Source organism: Convolutriloba macropyga, chromosome 11 (genome assembly GCF_964194025.1).
Source record: "Convolutriloba macropyga chromosome 11, txConMacr16.3, whole genome shotgun sequence".
NCBI classification, from domain to species: Eukaryota; Metazoa; Xenacoelomorpha; order Acoela; family Convolutidae; genus Convolutriloba; species Convolutriloba macropyga.
The window spans coordinates 10142716-10155789 of record NC_134478.1 but is presented as its reverse complement, the minus strand read 5'-3'; the positions used below and the strand labels follow the sequence as shown (position 1 = coordinate 10155789).

The 13074-nt window shown below is 34.8% G+C and overlaps 2 protein-coding genes across 3 annotated transcripts in view; both read left to right on the top strand.

The window, feature by feature from the left end:
• The window catches only part of LOC142349946 (uncharacterized), a 47135-nt gene extending 36991 nt beyond the window's left edge, over nucleotides 1-10144 (top strand). For both annotated transcript variants that reach the window (XR_012760857.1, XR_012760856.1), the window contains exons 7-8: nucleotides 5285-5393; nucleotides 8935-10144. The gene's annotated coding sequence lies outside the window, so the exon portion shown is untranslated. The remainder of the gene's footprint in view (nucleotides 1-5284; nucleotides 5394-8934) is intronic.
• LOC142349947 (pre-rRNA-processing protein TSR2 homolog) overlaps nucleotides 1-13074 on the top strand; it is a 127222-nt gene that overhangs the window by 61979 nt on the left and 52169 nt on the right. The window lies entirely within an intron of this gene.

Below are 13074 nucleotides of genomic sequence, written 5' to 3'. Positions count from 1 at the left end.
GCGTGACGTCATTTTTGATATTAGGTCAATTGCGTGACTTACCTCATTCAAGAAATGACTTCTGAACTCACTTATGGAAGTTTAAATTTTAGGAACACTTAGTAGTTAAAGATCAATAGTGTGCATCTAAGTAGTGCCAACATAATATGCCCTAATTCTTATTTATTAGTTTGGGGTTTTGATTTGGAATATCAGTTTTGAAAAAAATTCTTGCGGCTTTTTACTTATAGACCGTATGTGTCCATAAAATTAACCATAAAATTATAGACCATAAGATTAACCGTCCGAATCGAACTCGAAAAGTCTAGTGGTCTATTAAAGGACTGGTGGTCGATCTGTCTATCTTATTTCTTTAGTTGTTTCAATTCATGGAAGCCCAAAGGCGTCCATTGTGGCTATTTTCTGGCAATCTGCCGGCTATGTTTTGCAGTTAGTGTTCCGGGCCGCTTTGGTAAGGTTTTTTATTTAATTTGCATTAATTTATATTTGTGTACTGAAAATTGAGTAAATTAAATCAAATTTTGACCCGTTTCTGTCTGATTTTGTTCTGATTTTGATGATTTCTTGCAATTTCTTTGTTTTTTTTGCATTTCGGTATAATTACCTTAATTAAATTGCTTATTGAATTTTTCTATAGGTGTAGTGGCTAGAAGAGTACAAAGAATACTTGATAGCCCTATTTTTATTGAAAACTTGTTTTTACTTTTTTGAGATTTTATTGTTTAACTGCTCTTAAACGCAGTTTGTAGCAATTATATTAGTCATGGGGTCTTTTAATGCAATTGTTGGCCGGTTTTTTGTCTGGCCCATTTGACTTTTCGTCCTCAAAACGGGATAAACAGGTAGCGCCTGGAAGGCCTTAAGTTCTCTTATAGCACTAAGCCTTACCCCCCCCCCCCCAATGCTAGCATCTCTAAGCCCCAGCTGGCTACTTCGAAAGCCAACCGGTCGTTTGAGAGCAATTTGCCTGACGTTTGTTTGTTATGTTTGGGTGTTTTATGATCTGTGGACTGTCCCTGACCACACAGAAACACTATCGAATGGTCTTCTTAGAACGATTGTTGGGACGTCATAACTTGAAGCGGCTTTTTCAAGAAAGCCGTTGGGAGATTCTGAGTTTTGTTTTTGTTTCTAAGGTTTTGTATGGCATCATTTTTTTTTGCCATGTTGCTAGCTGTTTTTTCAAGGCAAGTGGTCTGCCAATTTCGTTGAGAACTGTTGTTTTTGGGTCACAATTTGGGGATTTTTGTTTACTGCCGTTTTGTTTTCAATTGAATAGTCGATTGAAATAAATAAATAGTTCAATTAGGTAGTTGCATACAGCTTTACGTTTTGTCTTAAATCAATTTTTACAGTCGTTTACTGACTCGTTGTCTCACGTTCTGTTTACGTTCACGCTGATGCTCTAAAAAATGCGGATTTGTTTGCATGCTCATACCTCTTTTGTTACTTTCATGCGCGTGACGTCATATCTCAAACCAATGGGAGGTGAGTTTATAACTGAATTGCTTGACAAACTTTTTTAAATCTTAAGAGTCACATCGCCCCCTCCCAACCTCACTCACCCCCCCCCCCCCCAACACTCATGCCGTCCACGCTTCTCCACCTGGCGATTTGGACCACCTATCCGTCAGCCCTCCACACCCTACACCTCATCACTTGACCCCCCGCCTCCACTCCCCCCTCTACCTTTAATGGTAGCATCCCAACGACCCAGCTGGCTACTACCGAAACGAACCGCCCGCCGGTTTCTGAGAACAATTCGCCCGAAGCTAGTTGGTTATGTTTAACATACATAGATGACCAAGTCACAGACTTTTTTAAAATGATCTATTTTACATATTTTTTTTGGTTTTGAGGCTGGTGGCAAAAAGTGAAATTTGTGTATTGAAATACGACATCTTAGAGAAATCATTCAAAAGTTAGCCAGAATTACCGACAGGCCTTTCTGTATGAGATTACAACACATTAGAGGAACAAAAATCAACGAAACTAGAAGTGTTTAGTAATTTGAACTAGAAGTAATTTGATTTTCATGTCTATAATACTTTAAATCAGGTGGCGTCTGAGATGAAGATCAATGTAATAATTTAAGGCAGTTTTCTGTGTACAAGAACAGTGAAAAAACCTGAAACTGGGAACAGCAGAAGTGAAGTCCTCTGCCACTGTTGAGTATTGAGATTGTTTGTTTCTAACGCCGATTATTAGGCTAGTATAACTTAAAGCTGATGAGGAGAAAGATCATGTTTGTGGAAAATGTGATGGAACAATTCGTAACAAAGGACCTTCGAAAACAATTATCTAAAAATGGAATATTTTTGGCTCCTAAAAGACCTAAAAATTATAATCTTTAAGATTTTAGGTTCTTAAAACTGGAATATCTCAAAGGTGAGCAAAATTTGTTAAATCAACAGGATATAGTTATGTTTTGTATTTAGAATAATAAAGATAAAAAAATTGACCGAGAAGCTATGAAAAAGGGGAAGATTTATAACGGAAATCATTTTCGGTTACAAGTTTCAAGTTTTTGTTTGGTCGGCAGCTTACAAAATGCTGTCGTATTATTAAAAACTGTAGGCCATGCCGTCTACTTGAAAATTGAATTGATGTCTTAATATAAATGTAAAATAGTGATTTTCGATTCGACTGGAAACAAAGATGACATAAAGTTTTTACTAGCCAATTAATCATTGTGAAACTTTCCAGCTGAACCTTCTAACTGAGTGATAATTGTGCTCAAATATGAGACAAGTTTTGGTCTTTAGTAAAAAAAATATTAATTCATGAAATTTTGAGAACTGCTAAGAAAAAATTTTTCTTCCCAAGTAGTTGTAACTATTTATTTATTGTAAGAGGACTGCCCAGGAGTGTACAGACAGCAAATCAAAATGTATTAATTTTTTTTTACTATTTTGAAATTTTTGGAACTTTTCTGTTTGTGCCCACCCCCTCCCCCCAGTACGTTATGCACCCCCAAGTTACAGTGCACGTGTCATGCACTCACTAACCTGGCGGGGGGGGGGCACAAATGGAAAAGATCCAATTTTTTGGCTAGCTCGACCAAGCACAACAAGAGTAAATATATAAGGCCATAATTAAGTTTTTTAATCTAATTTTTCGCCAGCTGATGGCATAAGACGAGTAGTTACTACAATTTGCAATCTGTTGCAGATGGAGTTGCATTTTTGAGGCAGTTTTTTGTTCTAGAGCTTTAATAACGGGTAGATTATTCCACTCCTCGGGACTTTGCTTGACAGTTGAGCGTTCGAGTATCTGACTAGTAATTTTGGAGTTAAAAGAGATTTTCCCAGCTCTTTTGTGCTGGTTTATACTGCAGGTAGGGAGTGTGTTTTCCTCTGGTTGTCTAGATGATGGTAGGAGTTCAGTTTTCAAAATCAAGTCATTCTTTTACATTTGAGGAAAGCTTCCATAGACGGATTCAATTTTTAAGGTCTCGCGTCGAGACCTTAAAAATTTAATTGTTTCTCTAAACTTGAAATCAAATTTTTGTGTATTTAGTGAACATTACAGAATAATATAAATGGCTCGAGACGAAAGCGTTTAGCACTCCTCTCGCTTGTCGTTGGAGAGCATTTCGTTCGACAAAATCTGGTTGTGCTGAAATTCATGACAATAATACTCCGTAAAAAATTTAATAAGAAAATAGGCAAACATGGTTTTTTTATACTAAAAGATGATATGTATCATTCTTAAATTCTCCGTTCAGGGTTCTTTTTCATGGGTAAAAAGCACTTTCAGAAAAAAAGCTCTGTCTAGTTTATAAAAAGGCCTCCATTTTCTATAGATCATCTAAAAAATACAGAACATTATTTCTTTTCTTTTGTAGAAATATCTCTTCGGTATCTTATTCTGATTTTAATGGAAAATTTGGAGATTTGCTCAAAAATATTGCTGTCTCCTATTAATTTATTACATTTCAGTTAAAAAACGAACAGCAGCTTAGTTAATAGCTCCTAAGTGTTCCTATGGTTCTCAATCTTTCTGTAATATGTAGGAGGATTTTTGAAAAAATCAGTCTCGAGTAGATATTGGCACATTTCTTTGAATTATTTCATAGCAAGATAAGTTAAATTGACTCAGTTCTATGGTTGTTGGTTTTTACATTTCCATTTATTTCCATTTATTTCCCATCATAGATTTCCCACGGAATTAGAGCTCCCATTAAGGTATGATTACTGTTATTGGGTTTGTACTTCATATGACTACTAAGCAAGGCAAGGGCTATAAAGTAGTGCCCAAATTTTCTTGGAAAAGTATAGGTTTTGCCATCGTGCAGCCGATTATACTACCAATTTGGTGTAATTCTGACAATTTCAGCCAGAGCAGGTCCACTAAATGCAAACGGGACAATCAAATTTTCAAGAAAACTATGTTTTTAGTGTCCGATAAGTGAAGAAAAGATCGAATTTAGCTAATCCTCATTCGAATTCGCAAAATTTGACCGTCTGAGGCAAAGACCTTTGGTCAGAGGCATACAAAATTGAATGCAACTATTTTTTGATACAAGTCTTATTGGACAACTCATAAGCGTACAAATAAATGTACGAAACTCCAGACCTGAAAGCCAGGGGTATTTGAAAATACAGCCCTCAATATGGCTTGGGGAAACGTTTTCCTTTTCCGAGCCATCAACATAAGTTGCGCCGTAAGCTTTCTGTGCACGCCAAACTAATGCGCGTTTTTGGTGCATTAATAAGAGGCGGCACTCGCCATTGTAATTAAAATATACCTTTGTTAATGAGTAACAATAGCAACTATGGTCAAACTCCGCCTTTGGACGATAGAGAAAACAATTCCTGGTGCGGCTGCTAAAATATAGGAAAATGGAAATTATGGGGACACGGTCGAAAGGTCATATACATGGGTGGTTTTTGAAATTTTTAATTGCTCTCGAACGAATTTAAAGCTAATTTGTGCATTTGTTTGCAAAATGTTTGCATGACCGTTAGCGGTGAACTTTTACTTCCTTGACCTTTGAGTTTTGCGTGACCTGAATTGCTCTAGTTCAGAGCAAAAAGCAGCTTAACCTAATTCCAAAATTAGTTTCATTTTTCCTTAAAATATTGATGATGGTCTTTTAGTCTCAAATAACGCCATTTGTATCCTCCCTCAAATCCCCCTTTCCTCCATCGCAATACCCTGTGCCCCTGTACTGCAACCACATCCACCCCCACCTGAACAGGTTGCAATTTAGTCGAGCCCTCAACAGTCGTTCGAGAGCAATTCGTCCAGAGTTAGTCGGTGATGTCTTTCAATGTTTCAGTTGAGGAGCAGTTCGAAGCCCTTCTGCAGATGAACGACAGCTGAACAAACTTCTCTTCACGTCCTGTCCCTTGACACTTCTCTCTGTTCTGTTCTAACACCACCACAAAGTGAGTGTATTGTGTTGCTGAATTATGAGTCAAGCGAGCCAGCGGTTGTTTGCTGTGTGTGAAGTTAGTGTTTGTTGATTGCGACAGTCGTTTCAACAGATACAAAACCGGAATTTACTTTTCGTATTATTTTCTTAAGAGAATAATTTTAGCCATACAGTTTCATGTTCAACAAATTATAACATGGCTTGCGTAATTTTAAAAGAAAAACAATTGAAACGTATACATCGAGGTTTCATGTTTTTTTTTTGAAGTATTGCTTTGACAGCTAACGGTAGCAACGCGATATTAGAGGCCTCTCATTCGAGCCAGTACGCCTACAAATTAGTATAATTATTCCTAATTTTTATAACTGTTGCCATAGCCCACACCTTTTTGCATGTATTAAGATACGTTTTGTGGAATTTAAGAGGTAAAATGAACCAAATGCCTTTTGGTTTCATTTTACATCTTTAATTCTACAAAACTTTTCTTAACACTTCATTAGGTGGGCGCGCTGGCTTGACTTTCTTATGTTTTTTCTTCTATAAACATTATTGATCAGGTAACAACTGATTGAAAAGCAGAACGCGGGAATGTACTGACGCCCAATGTTTCGACCCTTTTCATTCCCACTCTTCGGTCAAATTTTTGTCAACAATAGTCCTAAGAGTAAACTTATTTTCAGGGTGAATTTATTATCACTACAATTGATATTCTATTCAGTGTTGTTGGAAATATTGATATGGACTTGCCCACACTTTCAAGACGTAATCGCTCACTTTCGGCCAAAAAATTTGTTTGAGAGAAAAGCTGACTGGTGCCTTAATTATGCTACTCAAATACTTAAACATTACATCCCCGTGCAAAACCAGCTGAAATGAGTTTAGATGTATCAAAAATGTGAAGGAAAAGAAGAAAACGGCATGTCAGGGAAAGGTCTTTTTTAAAACTGTGTATAGTTTTGTGAACTCTCATTGTTATTATTACTCGAAGTCACTCAAACCAACCAAAAGTTGGACACAATCAATTAGGTTGCAAAACAATTCAGATCAGCAAAGTTCTTGAAAAGTGGAATTAATAGTTCAACTATTATAAAAACATCTAATTTTAATTAAAAATTTAAATATAAGTCTATACTTCGTTTGCAAATAGACTGCCGTAAAACAGTTTTTCTGTTTTCTTCCGTTTTCTGTTTTTTGTTTGATAGTATAAATAAGCAAAACCAATGATCAATAAATGAGAATTAGCCATAACGACATGGCAGAGGAGCATAAAGCGTTTTTCTATCTTCATTCGTTCTGTCGTCCGAATAGTAGGATCACTGGAAAAGTCCGATTCTTTGTAATGTAAGACATAGCAAACAATTCGAGACAAATAGCCTGAAAAGAACAATTTAGAAAAAGTTTTCTAATATAATTCGAGAAAAAAAATAAAATTGTGAACCCAAAACTTTCTTATGGGAAGCAGATGACACGTGTTTGAGTTAAATTCTCGAGAGATAAAAAAGAAATAAAGAAAATTGTTGATTTTTGATGTTGAAACGGAGCAATGTTGTCCACAAATCGTTAAACCCATATTGGATCAATACTAGCATAACAAAATACAGGAGTTTTGAAAACATATTTGTACTCTTATGAAAACAGTGAAAGTAATGCAAGCACGGACAGAAAATTTGGAAAATGGACGCTAGTGCTTCAAGGTAGCCCAAGAAACTGCACAATTTCAAAACAATAAAAATAGCTCTTTACAAGACTGAGTAGACATAACTCCTGCATGTATTTCATAACTCATGAAAGCGCGAACCTATTTTCAATGAAAAGTGAAATGAAGTTCAATAGATCCAGTTTTTAAGTGTTTTTTTACGTTTCTAAACAATCCGTTACCTCAGAGATACAAAATTCGCTAGAAGCAAAAACCGCCTATATTCTGTTGCTTATGAAAAAAAATGTGCATTTCGCCTGCCTTTATTTTGCTCTGATGAAAAAAGTGGAAGTTTTGGAGTCGGGTATTTCAGTCGATTTCGACACTAAGGCCAATAGTACTTCAACGAAAATTAAGAATGTAAGACATAGCAAACAATTCAAGACAAATAGCCTGAAAAGAACAATTTAGAAAAAGTTTTCTATTATAATTCGAAAAAAAAAACAAAATTGTGAACCCAAAACTTTCTTATGGGAAGCAGATGAGACGTGTTTGAGTTAAATTCTCGAGAGATAAAAAAGAAATAAAGAAAATTGTTGATTTTTGATGTTGAAACGGAGCAATGTTGTCCACAAATCGTTAAACCCATATTGGATCAATACTAGCAAACAAAATACAGAAGGAGTTTTGAAAACATATTTGTACTCTTATGAAAACAGTGAAAGTAATGCAAGCACTGACAGAAAATTTGGAAAATGCACGCTAGTGCTTCAAGGTAGCCCAAGAAACTGCACAATTTCAAAACAATAAAAATAGCGTTTTACAAGACTGAGTAGACATAACTCCTGCATGTATTTCATAACTCATGAAAGCGCGAACCTATTTTTAATGAAAAGTGAAATGAAGTTCAATAGATCCACTTTTTAAGTGTTTTTTCACGTTTCTAAACAATCCGTTACCTCAGAGATTCAAAATTCGCTAGAAGCCAAAACCGCTTAAATTCTGTTGCTTATGAAAAAAAAAATGTGCATTTCGCCTGCCTTTATTTTGCTCTGATGAAAAAAGTGGAAGTTTTGGAGTCGGGTATTTCAGTCGATTTTGACACTAAGGCCAACAGTACTTCAACGAAAAAGTTCTGCGAATCAAAAAAATTTCCCCTGTTTTTTTCTGGAATCGATAACTGAAAATACATGAATGGTTGATTTAATGTTGTGTCCCGCGTTCTGGAATTTGGTAAGTGAAGTTGGGAGTGTCTTGACGGACAAAAACTGCAATTGCTAGTTTTAAAATAATTCTTTTTCAATGAAACATTCTTTTATTTTGAATTAAATTGACTCATTTTGGACATACTGTTTGCGTAACCGTTAAAATAATTTCATTACGAAAAAGTCAGTTGAGCATAGACTATCACCCTTCCCAATAAATTGGGGTGTGAACATCAAAAGTTGTTCCAAGGTAAAATTTTCAATGAGCAATTGACATTGTCCCGCACTTTCTGGAATTTGGCAATTAAAGTTGGAGTAAATTGACGGACAAAAACTGCAATTAGAAATTTCAAAATAAATCTTTTAATAGAAAACATTGTTTTAATTTGAATTAAATTGACTCATTTTGGACAGACTAATTGCGTAACCGTTAAAAGATTTTCATTAAGAAAAGGTCACGTGGGCATAGACTATCGTCCCTCGAACTAGAGTGGGATCGCAACGATAAAAAATTGTTCTAAGGTACAAATTTTGATTAGCAATTGGAGTTTTTTCTGAGGGGCACTGAAGTAATGACCTTCTTGCTTCAAAAAGATTTTTAATTGCAAAAATCTGCAAACACCGAAGCTACCAACGGTTCTTTGACGTTGGCTAATTTTTTTGCACAAATGACGTCAGTTTTGAAACAAAATTGAACTGAAATGTGTTTACAGGCTGGAAAAATGAACGTGGGAGCGTTGACAAAGTGGTCTATGGAATTGTGGATGAACAGATGCATGAAATATCGGTCATGTTTGAAACAAGGCAATCTTTCCTGCTCTTCATTTGGCAATATCGGAGCTTTTCCTCACAGTCCTCGTGTAGAAAGTATACTCGTTCAAATTATGATTACACTACAACCAAATTAGATTTAATTCCTATTGTTGCTATTAAGCGAGTGGTTCTATGTTCAACGGTGCCCTTTAAAAGATAGATCATTTATCAATGTCAATTTCGGTTCCGTCGGTATCAATTCATTTCTTTTTTTTCTGCTCCTCAACCATGCTATCTATGTACTACGTTCAGTTTGTGCATTAGTTTTAATCAAAACCATCAACAATAATTCTTGTCCTTGTAAATTTATCAAAATTTGTCCAGTCACGTTTGCTCTTTTGGGTTATAATTTGTTGCGAAATCGAACATTTGTCTTCTATTGTATTGATCTTAAATTTGTTAAATAGTTGCAATTATTATAAAATTTACAAATTTAAACAAATTGGAATAGTGCTATCTTCTTCTCTTTCTCTATTTTCTCATTGTCCCTGTTGCTTGCTTATATGAAGCGCAATTTAGTTTAGTATTATGTTTGATCATTCAGATAGAAAATTATAATAGCTCAGTGAGCTTACACCTCAAAACAGTTTGTTTTCTGATCCTGTTTCGGTTGTGATAAATTTGTCTTTTTTACTCAAAAATTTCAATTTTACTGCAATTAATTCATATTTATAATATACATAGAAATCTATATTATACAACCAGTAGATGGTTTATAACAGTGCTTTTATTTTTCAATTATATCATGATAATGATTTCAAAGTGATCTATTTCTATACAGCCACCTTTCAAAATCAAGACAATAAAACCCTTAAAAATTTTTGGTTCAAATTCTGTTCGCTCGCCTTCTATGTTTGAATTAATTCAAAATTTACCTCATTGTAGATTTTTCTCATCTTTCTTTGTACTTAATTGTCCGAAAAAAAGCAAAAAATATTTTTGATGCTCATTAAATAATTAATCTTTCAATATTCAATTTATTGCTTCTATGCTAATTTCAAACTGTTTTCTTTCTTGATGTCGACATTTGACCGTTTTATTATTTCAACATATTTACCAAATTTTGTTGCTGAGTGAAGTCAAACCAAACCGTACCTCTTTTCAAATTGCATCGTGAGTGGATGGAGGCCGGGGGGGGGGGTTTGACATTGTTGAAGTTGAGTTCTTCTATATGACATTTTGTAAGGGGGTCGGAAGAAATTTAGAAAATTGCAAGATGCTTTGCTCACAAAATCTTTTCTGCAGCAGAAGTCGAAGTCATTGGCTAACTTTTGGGTGTATTTGGGTTATATCGGTATTAGGTATTTTTTCTGAAACCCTATGATTAAATACAAGCTGAGTTTGACTTGGAAGCGGGGATCGCGGCTGTGGTTGCTTTTAAATAGCGTTGTTAATAAAGTGATTAAAAAATTGTGAAGATAATGTTAAATTGAAGAAGCATTGATTAATAAGTGATTGTTATGTAATGTTATGTAATGCTATGTTACGTAATGTATGTACCCTTTTGTCTGTATTTGGATGCTGATGTTGTTGTAGTTGTTTCCTCTCACTCTGTCTGTGGTTTTTATGTGCATTCAAGCTATAATTCGAACAGATTTTCAAACCTATTTTGTTGTATATTATCATCTCACTCAACTCAATTCTTATTATTGCTCTATTGACTATAATTGCAACTGGATCGTTTCAATGATCCCCCTTTGGTACCCAGTTGCTTCCCCTTCTGAAATATACTCAATGGTGTATTACATAGAAGTAAAGATATAAAGATATTTGCACATAAGCCTACGGTTCACCTCATTGGTCAAAAATTGCTCACTCAAGTTCTGTTCAAGATTTGCCTCCCTTTCGCAATGGGGGGGGGGGGGGGGCGTTGAAAAGATCCTTACCACCTACCTCTTCTTACCTTGTTATGATTAATAACTTAGCGTTGTATAACTATCTATCTGTCTATCACTTGAAATAATCGATGCTATATGTTACGAAAACAGCAACTCACATCTTTTACTCTATTCTATTTCTGTTTTCTCAATTTCAACTTTTAACCTATTGCCCATGATAATTATCCACCCGTCCCGTAGAAGTGCTTTCATTCGGAACATGCCACCTCAAGACTGAAATTGTTACAGCGTAATTTAAAATAAAGAAAATTTACACTTGAAGAAACTACGAAGATACGATATGCATTCATTCTAAAACAATCTATTCAATCTTGAATTTTGATGGTAGTTGAAAAAGAAGTCGATTTGAAATAATTCGCGTAACAGCGAAGTGTATTCTTAAAATTTAATTCAGGCAAAAATTGAGTTTTAGAAAAGTCGTCTGGGAAAATGAGGTGCTGTTTATATGCTGAACGTGTGGATATCACTACTCAACTGGCAAACGATTTTGAAGAATGATGTTTGTTGATCATCGACTAAAAATAGTGTACTTTCATCTCAAAGCGACTAGTAGTTCTGAGTGAAAAGGATGGTGGGTTGTTCCGAGAATGCAATTTCTCTAAAAACGAAAATAATTAGGTTGCTGAGAGAATTGAGCCTGAAACTCGCAAATTTTGCTTTCGTTACTTCAACTCGATCTCCATCGAAATATTATTACGGGGAACAAATCATCAGTTTTGCGCGTTTGAATTTGTGAAAAGTTGAAGTAGTAAAAATGTCTAAATACTAATGTTGCGATGGTCGCTTTTATGCTCACAAGTTTCATGGTGTCTTGAAATTTTTTATGATTTGTCTGAAAAGATAATGCGAGGAATTGGCTAGATCTATTCAGCGTCATTTTATTTTTTGACATGCTAGAGATGTATGTAGTTTAATGGGCAGGCAACGAGGGGGGGGGGGGGGTGGATTTACTTATTCACTATCCTCAACTAACAACTAAGAAAAGCGCTGAAAAGATTGCTGCTTCCTCCGTATTTTTGCTTTGGTTCAACAATTGAGAAATATGATATGAGCTATTTCGTTGGGGTCATGCGTTTATTCATTGCTTCTGCTTTTTCCGGTAGCTGTAATTTCTTCTGTTTTATTTCAACAAGTCAATTAATTTCAATTTTCGACTATTTAGTTCAGGTTATTCTCGTCTATCAGAATTTTAGTTAATAAACGGTTCAGTTGCCTGGTTATGAATAACTGATTATAGTTATAAATGGTGATGCTAAGGATATTAAAACCAGTTTTCATAGCAAATTTTGACCTTCCCCTCAAACCCCAAAAGTTGCAGTAAATAGCATGCATCAAAGATCATTCTGAATCAGAAACGAAAGTTCAAGAATTCTACAGATTTTGATTAAAAAATTTGATTCAAAAAATAATTTAAGGAAAATTTTTTCAAATTTGCTATGACAGTTAATTCAAGTTTTGTTCACTAAGTACCAATTCAAAATCAATTCAAATTAGGGTCGCTCCTCGATAAATAATGAATTAATTAGTTTCTGTTATAATTGTTTGTTTGTTTGTTTGTTCTATATTAGCTCAAGGTGCTAACATAGCAATGGTGCTTCTATTGCGAATATATATACTTCATTACAGTACATTAATTAACAAAAATAGTTAATAAATTCAAATAAATCAACTCTGATAGCCTGTAACTGTATTACATGCATAGATACAAGCATACTATACAAAAAATGCAAACCTCTTTCTCGACCTTTCTCTCTCTATCTCATTTTTCTGATGTCTATCTTACTATACCTACTAGCTAGGAATCATTATTGCGATATATGGTCCGATTTACTGTATAGATAGAAAATATGTAACAGTTTACGCTCTCGTTCTGCTAGATTGAACTAAAATTAATTAATTCAGTTGATATGATTAATCAATTAATTATTATACTTTACAATGTGTATCTTTCTCTATGTACAACTTTTCATTTGAAATCGTTCAATTCGCATTTGCCAGTTTTCCTTCGTTTTAATAAAACCAACGCCCAACATTTTCTTTCTTTGCTCCAATTTGAAGGTCACCTGGGTCACTCTAACCTACCCCCTATTTGACCTTTTGACCTCTGAACTGGTTTGAAAATTGAGAAGTTGCGGTGTGTTT